Genomic DNA, 12,286 nt, shown 5'->3' with positions numbered 1-12,286 from the left:
TCAAGCTCTGATGGTAATCAGGGCCATCTGCGAGGCGTAATCACAGCCTCTGCTGAAAGTCCCACCCTGCAGATGGGAAGTTAAGGGTCACATCTGGATCTGATTCACTGAACTAACCCAGCAACTGTGTATGTAACAATCAAGGCTCTATATCTTGAGCCTTAACGTACTTCTAAATAGTCTCCGACTTTACAGATCCCATGTAATTTCATTTCCCAATAAGGAAAGAGCTTGGGAATCAGGTGATTGTAACCGAGAACATTGTCGACAATTTAAAGAGTTGGGTCTGTGATTGGAGCGAAGGAAAGAATAAAGGATCAGAGCAGGATTATTGAGGGTCTGCATAAGAGGATAAACACCAGTTGGCTCCAATTGCCTCTTCCTGTCCCGCACTTTAATTTTCAGCGCCATTGTGTTTGACTCCTAACCACTCAATATAGCGTTCAAACATTATACTGAGTCAAAAATGATCCATAGTCTTCTCTCCATTGCAAGGCACCAGGCAACATTAGTATTTGGGGTGTCGATGGAAACATTTAAACACTGGATTCTCCGCACGCATTGACCAGACTACACAACCCCAGTTCTGTGATAATTACGTCTCATCATTCATTTCAGACCAACCAGTGGAACATTTAAAACTTCAGCAAGGATTAAACCAACAGAGAAAGCCAAAGGAAGATTCAAAATACTGCTGAATTCTAAAACGCAAATGGAAAAACACTGGATAAACTGGATTGCATCTATCTTTAAATGAGTTGGGTTCCACGTCTGCACACCCTCTGGTTTTTGAGAAACACTACTTTCTTTGTAAAGTCCTTAAGCATTCAAAGCCAAATATAATTCATTTGACAAATCCTCAGAAGCCCGTCGATTCACAAGGCTGGGTTGGTAACTAGTTGGACGTGTTGAATTCAGTCCATTCAAAGCCTACCAGTAACTGACCTAAGCGCTGCCAACACTAATGCACCCCATTAGAAATGACTAAAAAGTGGTGTTTAAATCCAATAAAAAAGGGGCAGAATTTTTTTTCAATACCCAGCATGTCATACAGCGTCTGGGAGAGAAAAGCATGGTTCTTATTTCAAATCTACGACCTCCCAACATTCCCGTTTAACGTAAACTGTAGTATTGTTCGTTTTACTCTTATTTACAATTCTAGTGGTATGAAAAAGCGCCAGGCCTGAATACGTGAAACAAGTTCTTCTGAGCAATGTAGTTGTTTTCCATTCCAGGCAAGTGGGGTCAGTGGCGTGAATATTTAATCTTCAGAGGCTGAGAATGTTAGAATTATGCAATAAATGGGGATTTTGGGCAGCTGGTACGAGGTCAATTGGGAAAATTCTGAAAATAGCAATATTTAATCAGTGGGATTATTCAGTCTGGTCGACTAGAAAATGGAATGTCCAATGGATAGCAAACTTCAGTGGATGTCAAGATCTTTGGTCACTGGGCATATTCCATGCCCATTAAACTGGCCACCTCATTTCACATATCACGGAGGCCACTGAGCTTGTTCACGCGTCACTCCCGGGGGCTCCCGAATCCCGAGGGGAAATCCCCCTGCAGTCAGCCAATCAGGTGGCTGGGCGTGACGTGGGTTGGGATTGTGACGCGACAAAAGAAGGGAGGAGGGGGGCGTTTCCCCTGCTCGGCATCGCCACGAGGTTGCTTCACAATGGGGGAGTAGGTGCTGGGTGGAAAATGCCCTGCGCCCGTTTCCCCTCTTCTGTGTAAAACTTACAGGGTTCAGGGAAGCAGGTCTGGCACCAACCCGTTTTGCCTTCGCTTTTCTGATCTCCTGCAGGACAATTTGCAGCTACAGCCACACTGTCAAATGAAACAACGTCCTACCCCGCCTCCAAATCCAATTAAGCCTCGGCAGTTTTCTGTACGGCGGTAAAATAAGGATGGTTTGAATTGCATCATTTACTTAACCCTGGTGTAGTTAATTAGCATGCTATTAAACTTCAAGAGAGCCGATCATTAAAACTTAACCAAAAGTTCGTACTCTCGAAATCTACCGGTAGCTCGCAGCTCTCTGTGAGTTATCCTTTTTTTTAAAAAAAAGTTTATAGCTCTTCCATCCTCACTAATGCTGGATTTGCCAGATGTTTGCTGAGTGGGTGTGCGGAGAAATTTGTCTAACCCAACCCCAGCCACGGGCCTAACCCTTCGCGTACACCAACGCTGTACGGTTTAACAAGCAGGCTCCTGCACACGGGCGCCTTCACTTTCCAAGCGGTCACTAAGAATTAGAAAGGTTGCTGCGATCAACCGTTAGCAAATCAAAATTCAAAGCAATAAATTCTGCAAATGCTGGAAATCAGTGGAGTGTTTTCTTTTGCAAATAATAAAAAATCTCGTCCGTCGGGTAATTAAAAAACAGTTCACCCACCTTGCTGTATCCTCTGATTGAAGTGGTCTTGCTCTTGAGTTAGGCACAGTTGTCCCGTGTTTGTGTCTGTGTATGTGTGAGGTCTTCAAGTCTCAGGATAGAGTCAATACTTCATCTTGTGCTCGGGGGGCCACTTGGATCATCCGGCACATACACGTCCCCAAAAGATACTGAATAGAATTTGTGCAGAACTCACGCACAGGGGGAAAAAAAAGCAAGACCTTCTGCAAATTTTCACTTCAGTTCAAATCTTCAGTCGCAGTAGCAGAGGGTTAAATATTATTTCCCCCAGCTGGTGAAAATTTATTTCAGCATCAACCTGGGACGCGTCTGTTATCAAAATAAATAAAACTTAAATATGTTTAGAATACTCGCATTCGTTTTTCTTTGCATGCATTCACAGTTAGTTTCTAGCGCGCCCAGAGATTAAATCAATGCCAGGGTGAACCAATTCTGCGCAAAAGTTACTTTCCTCCCACTAAACCGTGCGTAATCTTAATAGGCTTCTTTATTCTGGTCCCCTCCTCTTCCCTGCACTGACTTTCTCTAACACTAGTACAGCCCAAAGGAAGTTCCGCGTCTTTTATAACATTTTTTTGGTCGGTGAATCGATGGGGTTTCGGGGGGAGGGGGGGTTCTAAAACCCGCCCACCCGGCAAGCTGAGTACAAATCTTCCCTGGAAACCAATCCTTCCGATACCTTACTACCTGGATGTTCTTTAACACTTTTAGTCTGTTCGTGCCGTATTTCTGAGCAGGGGAACATTTATATTTTACCGCTGTCACTGACCAAGACTCAACGTGCGCGCGTTTTGTCCGTAAGAGAGAGAAAGAGGTGTCTCTGAAACCGAATATGACTACGTGTGTGTGTGTGTGTGTGTGTGTGCGCGTGTGTGTGTGTGTGTGTGTGTGTGTGTGTGTGTGTGTGTGAGAGAGAGAGAGAGAGAGAGAAAGTGCGCTTCTCAGTTTATAAGTGTACGTTGTGTATTGTGTGCCTGAAAGAAAGGTGTGCACCTTAAAATCACCTGTCTTTAAACTACCTGTATTTCGGATTGTCAACCAAGACTCAGCGGAATAGAGAGATGGGCCAAATGGCTGCCTTTCTACCCTCTATAATTCTGTCTTGGGCTACTGGTATCTGAGGGGCTGTCTGACGGCAGCGATACCTCTCTCACATGGTGGAATCATCCACCACATACAGTTCTTCACCGTTCGGTCCTTCAAGACAATACCGGCTCTTTGAAGGAGCGTTATAATAATCCCACTGTCCTTCTCTTTCCCCGGACCCCTGCAGGATTATTTCCCCCTCATTGTGGACTTGATTGAGGCCATTTACTTTTTTTTAATATATAAGTTTACATCTCCGCTCTGTTAACGGGGACGGCTCTATCGAAAATACGTTGCAACTTTAATTGTAGAGCGCGGCTGACCAGACCCATTCATTCATATGTGTCTACTCCCTCTGTAATGATCAACAGAGGGCGTCCCAGGCGGTCTCCTGCATATGAACCTCCGGACACAGCACGATGTCAGAGCTCCGCAAACGGCAGCAAAACCAGAGCTGTCAGATGGCACGAATAGTTCAGTGCCAGGCTGTAGTTGCACGGCGCAGGACAGAAATAACGGGCCGGTTGAGCCTCTGACCGTTGCTAGGCGTGAACGATGGGCCGAACTGCCTCCTGTGCCGGAGGATATTGGGTGTGCGAGGGAACAGCACAGAAACGGGCTCTTTGGTGCTCCTCGCCATATTGAACGGTCGATGAAGCCATGAACACCTCCTGGTTATGGCTTTTATTTTACACAATCTGTTCGTTTTGTGGTTTATAATAATGTCAGGTATTTGCACTGGAGAGCTGCTGCTGCCGTCGCAACCCGAATTCGACCGTCATGTCGAGGGACACCAATCCCAGGTGCGGGCACTAGGCAGAGCCGACGTTGAATTCTCGACCAACAAGCAAGGTGCTGGATCTGAGTTCAGATGAACCGTCGCGACGGGAAGCACCAAGTGTCTATTTTCTTCCAGAGATGCTTCCTGACCCATTGAGTTCCTCCAGTTTTTTTACTGTTATACTAATCCCGTTTGCCTGTTTCCGGTCCATATCTCTCAATGCCAATCCTACCCATGTATCTGTGCAAACACTTTTTAAAGCTGGTACCACCAGGCTCAAGGACAGCTTCTATCCTGCTGTTATCAGACTCCTGCACGGACCCTCAGTTTACCAAAAGATAAAGCGATGAAGACCAGCTTCATTAGTCACATGTACGTTGAAACGTCCGGATAAATTTGTCGTTTTGTGTCAACGCAATCCGATCATTGTGCTGGGGGCAGCCCTCAAGTGTCGGCCTGCTTCCGGCGCCCACCATAGCGCACCCTCAACTCACTAACCATCACCCTACCCAGAGGAATATGGGAGGAAACCGAATCTCCCAGAGGAATCCTGCACAGTCATGGGGAGAAAGGACACACTCCTTACAGACAAGGACAGAAGTTGAATGCTATCAGACACTGGTGCTGTAAAGCGATTGTGTTACCGTGCCAACCCTCGATCCTTGTTGTGGCCCTTACACCTTACTTGTTTACGTGCGCTGCAATTTCACTCCTATTGTGACACTGCATTCTACGTTCTGTTTCAAATAAAAGTTTCACTGTATCTCAACACATGTGACAATAATAAAATAAGTTCAGACAACGAATTGTACCCCCACCCCCGCCGCCATCTCGGGCAGCTCGTTACTGATTCCCACCACCCTCTGTGTGAAAGAACCTGCCCTGTGATTTAACCCTGCAGCTTCTCGTGCGTCAGGAGTCCCAAGAGAGCAACACAATCCACAGGGGCCAAGATGCGTCCATTTGGCCTATCACTGTCATGGCAGATCGTAGCACGCAGTCCCAATCAGTTTAACGACCAAAGTGAACATTATTTTAAGGTGCTCAGCAACGGGAGAATGTCTGCCCTGGGAATGGGTCATGGAGGACCAGGGACTGCATGTGCTGGAAAACAGAGCCACACCCCACAAGAGCAAGTCACAGTGGGTCAGGCAGCATCTGTGGGGTGACTGGACACTGGGATTTTTCGCTTATCCTGCCAGTAGATGAGAGATTCTGTAGAGGCAGGATTGGGGATATCTCACTGGGGCTCTAAGGTACAAGAGGCTGCAGATGCTGGAATCTGTAGCAACAAGTCTGAGTTGAAGTTTAAATTTATTGTGATGGCCATGAATACCCTGAGTATAAATGCCATAAAAATGAACTTTTTTTCTGCAGCAGCATGGTACATTACAAACATGACAAACACACATTTCACGAGCATAATATAAATTTAAAATAATATAACTAACAAGAGCAGTCCAGACGAAAGGTCTTCTCTGAAATGTTGACTGTCTGTTTCCCCCCACAGATGTTGCCTGACCTGCCGAGTTGCTCCAGCATCTTCCCTGGTGCTTTGAGGTGCCTAGTTTGTGTATTCCATGACGTACAGGAGGCAGAGACCATCGCTGCCAGAAACAAGAGAAAGTCTGCAGACGCTGGAAATCCGAGCAACACACACAAAGTGCTGGAGGAACTCTGGAGTTCTGCCGAAGGGTTTTGGCCCGGAATGTCCACTGTACCTTTTTTCCAAAGATGCTGCCTGGCCTGCTGAGTTCCTCCAGCATTTTCTGTGATCATTGCTGCCAGGCCTGCCCAAGGATCTCAGGTTTGCAACTGAGGAACTCAGGTTGGGAACTGAGGAAGGCTTGGGCCAACCAGACTCCAGCCCACACCAATGAATCATACAGCGTTGGGTTCCTCCTGCCCCTCCTTGGACAGAGTTTGCTCACCCAGCACTGACCCCAGCCCTGGAAAGTTCAAATCTTCAGGCACTTTCCTGTCAGGACAGACACAATCATGAGGGGGATGGATAAGGTGAAAGGTCACAGTCATTTTCCCAGGGTGGAAGAATCCAAAACTAGAGACCATAGTTTTAAAGTGAGGGGAGACAGATTTAAAAGAGATTTGACAGACACCCATGCTCGGGTGACTCTGGAGAGGAAATATATGGTGTCCATGGGCACCTCAGGGATATTCCTAACCCTAATGCTGAAACTCTTGCTCATTCCCCGATGCTCCTTGCCTTAAAACACTCAAGCACTGAAGGCAGTGGGAGGATAGTTTAGGAATCACTGATGTACGTGATGTTTGGAGCTTTTATTATGTTGCCTGGAATAAGGACCCATCCTTACAAAAGACCATCGCAGTACAAGGAGCTCTGTCTGGATGCAGCTGATGTGAGGAAGACCCTAGGCCATGTCAAGCTGCAGGGTCTGATAATATACCCTGGTGGCTGCTGAGGGACTGTGCAGCTCAGCCAACTGAGCTTCTAGCAGACATCTTCAAAATCTCTCTGGGAGAGTCCATTGTCCCCTTGGGATTCAAGGTATCCACCATCAACCCAGCAGCTAAGAGGGCGACAGTAATTTCCCATGATGACTATCATCCAGTACACTGACTTCAACAATAATGAAGTGCTTCGAGCAGCTGGTTATGAATCACATTAAATCCATTCTTCCTGCTACATTGGACCCTTTCCAATTTACTTCTCACTCAAATCAGTCTACTGATGATAACCATAACCTCTGCCAGTCCCATCAGAAAAATGGTGCTCACATGCCAGGATGCTGTTTATTGACCAGTATTATTATACATTCAATATGTTCATATGCTCCATATGATAATACATTCTATATTTTCATACATTCAATATGTTCCATATGATCGTAGAAGCTGGTGGGCAAACTGTCCTCATTGGGTTTTAACACCTCTCCCTGTACTGGATCCTGGACATAAAGGCTATTGTCAGTCTATACTTGCAAAAACATCTCTCGTTCTATCATGCTGAGCGCCAGCGCTCCCCAGGGCTGCATACTCATCCGGCTGCTGATGCATGACCACATTTTTAGATCTGGTTCAAACCAAACTACCAATTTCACTGATGACACAACAGTGGTTGGCCTCATCAACAGCATTAATGAGACAGCATACAGTGAGGAGACAGAGCAGCTGGTAGACTAGTGCGATCACAGCAATGGGTCTCCACGTGAACAAGACCACAGAGAACACTGTGGACTTTAAGAAGGTACAGGCTGACCACTCCTCACTGCACATATACGGCTTCTCCGAGGAGAGAGTTAGGAGCACCAGGTTTCTGGGAGTGCACATAACGGACGATCTCACCTGGTCCCTCAACCCCACCAGTTCGGTCATGAAAGCGCAGCAGCAGCTCCAGTTCCTGAGAAGATTGAGACGAATGAGTCTCCCCTCCCCCCCCCCCCCCCCACGTTTCAACCAGTTTTTACAGGAGCACCATCAAGACCATCTGCATCATTGTCTGGAAAGGTCATTGCAAAGCATGTGACCGAAAGTCCCTACAAAGGATTGTGAGGACGGCTGAGAGGATCATCAGGATCTCTCCTCCACCCATCAGAGATATTGATCAGGAGCACTGCATACGCAGGGCCCTCAGCTTTGTCAGTGATCCCTCCCATCGATCCAATAATCTCTTTGACCCCCTACCATGAGGCAGGAGGTACCGTAGCATTAGGACAAGAACTGTTAGGATGGGAAACACCTTCTTCCCCCAGGCTGTAAGACTACTGAACTCCCTGCTACCACCCAGGTCTCATCACATATGAAGAGCCAATAGTTTTCTTTTTAACATTTATCATACTGCATATGCACCTTATCCGTTAATTTATTTGAGCTGATGTTACATGATGTGTTATGTGTGTGAGTTTTATGTACTGTGTTGTGCACCTTGGTCTGGAGGAACGTTGTATTGTTTGGCAGACGACATATGTATGGCTGAGTGGCAATTAACTTGAACTTGAATTGCTCCTCAGTTAGAGCTGGATACTGAAAGGCCATGAAACAGCAAATGACCCAGATGAGGTACATCACTAAAGATAATCTCTGTAGTCACCAGTGAAAAAGAGTGGACCTTTCTCTGTGACTCTCCCCAGCTCCTAAGCCCCTTCTGTAACCCACATGGGTCCCTACACCCCTCCCTATCATTATAAACCCCTCAAACCCTTGCATACTCTGTATCTCATAGTCCATACAACCTTCACAATCCCTGTAACCTCTTCCATCCCCTACACCCCTCTATATCACTGTAGCCCCTTCTGCCCTTACTCCCCTCTCTGTCTCTGTAACTCTGCCTGAACCATACACCCTTCCCTATATCTGTAAACCCCTCTCACCCCTACCTGGCCTCCCACCTCTTGTAACCCTCTCCAGTCCCTACACCCCTCCTGATCTGTAACCCCTCCAGTCTTCCAGCCCTCACTAACACTGTAACTCCTTTCAGTGTGTTATTCCACTATTTTTACTCGAGTATTTCTTTTTGCACTGCTTTAAACTTTACAGTCTTTGCATCATTCTGTTGGTCTGTGCTCATCGCAGCATTTATTGTTCTATTTATTTTTACCATGTACACTGTTTACTCTCTGAACTTCACCCAAGCAAAGAATTTCATTGTACCCTGATCTATATGGCAATAAATTCATCTGAACCTGAATCTGAGGAACAGCACCTAACCTTCTGACTGGGCAGGCTACAGCCCTTGGGACTCAATATTGAATTCAATGACTTCAGATAGCCAGCCTTTCAGTCTGCATTAGCAGGAAGGCATTAAATTAGTGTGACCTTACCCATTTGCAGTGACAGCACTAACGTCAACATGCAGAATCATAAGGAAGAAACAGAGCTGGAAACAGGCAGTTCAGCCCATCGACTCTATCAACCACCCATTTACACTTATCCTATATTAACCCCATTATTTCACTTTAAGGATTCTTTATCTCATTATTTCATGTTCTCATTATTTATTGCTATTTATTTACATTTGCATTTTTCACAGTTTGTTGTCTTCTGCACTATGACTGATCTTTCACTGATCCTGTTTACAGTTACTATTCTATAGATTTGCTGAGAATGCTCGCAGGAAAATGAATCTCAGGGTTGTAGATGGTAACACATATATACATCGATAATAAAATTTACTTTGAACTTTGAACTGTATTTAATTCTCCCCACACTCCGGTCAACTACCCCTAGATTCTACCCTAGGGATAATTTTCAGTGACCAATTAACCCAAACCAACCTTCATGACTTGGAGATTTGGGAGGAAACCAGAACACCCGGAGGAAACCCATGTGGACAATGGGAGAACATGCAAACTCCACACAAGCAGCATCTGAGATCAGTATTGAACCAGATCTTTGGCACTATGGAGCAAGAGGACTTTGTACTGTGCCAGTGGTGACACGTGGTTCCTTGCACTGGAAGACCAGTGTGCTTCAGATGCAATGGAGTGTTCCTACCACTGATAGCAGTTGATGTTATGCCTACCTTGCATTTCTAGGGCCTCATAATATTTTTTACAGGTCATTCTTTCTTTGCTTTGATCTTGCACACCTGGCACAAGGTGAAGGAAGAACTAGGGTATAAGTTATCTGAACATTACTTGGCCTTTGTTGTAGAATTGTTAACAGCTAAATCTCCCAATCATACACATGTGGTGGAATCATAATACAGAGGGAAGATCTGACATAGGACAAGGGTGGATGCACAGCACCTCATTCCATCTGGATAGCCTCTGGCGTGGCCTACCCAGATAGAATATGGAATACTACCTAACTTCAGTTCATTTCTCCTTCCCACCCCTTCTCTCTTTTTCAATTTCCCATTCTGGCTCCCCTCTTACCCTTCCCCTCTCATCTGCCCGTCACCTCCCTCTAGTACCCCATTTCCTTCCCTGTCTCCTACGATTCACTGCCCTCTCCTATCAGGTTCCTTCTTCTTCAACCCTTTAGCTTTTCCACCAATCACTTGCCAGCTTTTCACTTCTTACCTCACGACCCCTCCCCAACTTCCTTCTCAGCTGTTTTCACCCATCAGCTCCAAGCTTGTACTCTTACCCCTGCTCCCACCTTATTACTCTGGCTTCTTCCCCCTTCCTTTCCAGTCCTGATGAAGGGTCTTGGCCCGAAACGTCAACTGCTTATTCCTCTCCATAGATGATGCCTGACCTGCTGAGTTCCTCTGGTATTCTGTGTTTGTAGGTCTGACACACTTGGCAATCTGTGGCTCAGCGGTTCAAGCTGTCCCTCTGAATCAGGAGGGTGTGGGTCTGAGTCGCACTGTAGAGACGAGAGCTCAGTGTCAAGGCTGAAACGCATAGAAGGTTATTGACTATATTCTTCCCCTCACAGGGAACAATGCCCCATCCAAGTAATCCCACACCCCTTATTACATTCAGTTACCGAAGATTAGACTTAAATTTTAAATTAATAGCTAACTGAGAATAAATTGCCACTTACAGGAGAGAGTTTTTCTCCCTCTCTCTCTCTGTGGGAGTGTTTCTGAACAGACCAGCTCTAATTTTCTGACATTGGCCTTTAATTTTTCCAACCATAAAATTAGTTTCTCTTTTTAGACTCATCAGTTTCCATCAATAATTACGAAAACGTTGATTACCATTAAATCAAGAGTTTGAGAATTTATAGTTTATTTAACCCTCCCTGGTGATTTAACACATATGGCTCCGGCATCAGTCTGGATTTATGCACTGACCTCTGCAATCAACGTCAACACCACTGTGTGCGTGCGAGTGCTTGTAGGTATATATATGTAGATGTGTTTGCATGTGTATAAGCATTAGTGATATACAACTTATGTATATGTGAATCTGTGTGTGTGTGTGTGTGTGTGTACTTCTCTCTCCAGGGGAGCTGTCACATTTCCTTGTCCATTCCCAGCATTTGCTATTTCACTTCTGATTTCCGCGCTCTTCTCAACTTGCCTCTGTTATTCCTGGAATTTATGTTGAAGGCCAACATTCACTGTTGAATTCCTACATTACAACACTTCTGACATAGTTCATTGGCTGCAAAGTGCTTTGGAGTATCCTGAGATTGCACACGTGTCCTAGGTTAGTGCAGTTTCTTTCCCCGTTTGAGGGTGTCAATTCATGGAGAGCTTTGCTGGGGACGAGAGCCAATTTGTTTGGGAAAAGAGGAGGGCGGGAGTGAAAAATAGTTCTGGAGAGAACAGAGCTGCAGGTGTTTCCGAAACACTGTTCCAGGATGAGTCAGCACCTCTGAGACGGGATAGAAAGAATAGGGAAAAAAAACTACCCTGCAAAAATAGTGCATATTGACAGCCATGGTTAGGTTTGCCCTGTTGTTTATAGACATTGACTTGGCAAGTCTTAGTCATAGAGTCATACGGCAGGGATTAAGTCCTGCCAAGTCCATGCTGACCATTGACTAGGCGTTCACACTGATCCCATACTAGCAAATTAGTCTTCTTTGAGATGAACCCATGAACCTTAACTAAAGCTTTATTGATGATTCCAGACCTGATTCACCATTTATTGCAAGGAAGAACACAAGAAAATAAAACAGGAGTTTTCCACTATGTCCCTCAATTCTATGTGATCATGGTTGATTTGTCCTGAGCTCCAGTACTCTTCTAAGCCAGTTCTATAGCTCCTTGATCTTCCAAATATTTATCCATTTCCATCTTAAAGATTTTGAATAATCCAGCTTCCAGACCTTTAGAGGTAGAGAAGTAGAGCAATTCGCCATCTTCTGAGAGAAGAAAGCTTTGTATAACTATCAAATGCATTGATTGATGGCTTGGTGATGACACCACTGGCGTTCTCAGTTTAATCCTGGGATCATAAGCCTTGACCACATGCTGGCGTCTCTGAGTTAGGACCAGGATCCCAGGACTTCTGACTTCAGGCTGAGAATGCCTCCCATAAGACCATAAGACACAGGGGCAGAATTAGGCCATACAGCCCATCAAGTCTGCTTCACCATTCGATTGTAGCTGATTTATTTTC

At 45.4% G+C, this 12,286-nt stretch overlaps 1 protein-coding gene across 1 annotated transcript in view; it reads right to left on the bottom strand.

The window, feature by feature from the left end:
• The window catches only part of has2 (hyaluronan synthase 2), a 29,267-nt gene extending 26,340 nt beyond the window's left edge, over positions 1–2,927 (bottom strand). Inside the window, exon 1 of the mRNA XM_063038320.1 lies at positions 2,399–2,927. The gene's annotated coding sequence lies outside the window, so the exon portion shown is untranslated. The remainder of the gene's footprint in view (positions 1–2,398) is intronic.
• Between the last annotated feature and the right edge of the window lie 9,359 nt (positions 2,928–12,286).

This window comes from Mobula hypostoma, chromosome 1, assembly GCF_963921235.1.
Source record: "Mobula hypostoma chromosome 1, sMobHyp1.1, whole genome shotgun sequence".
In the NCBI taxonomy this organism is placed as follows: domain Eukaryota; kingdom Metazoa; phylum Chordata; class Chondrichthyes; order Myliobatiformes; family Myliobatidae; genus Mobula; species Mobula hypostoma.
This window is presented reverse-complemented; position numbering and strand designations above follow the sequence as displayed.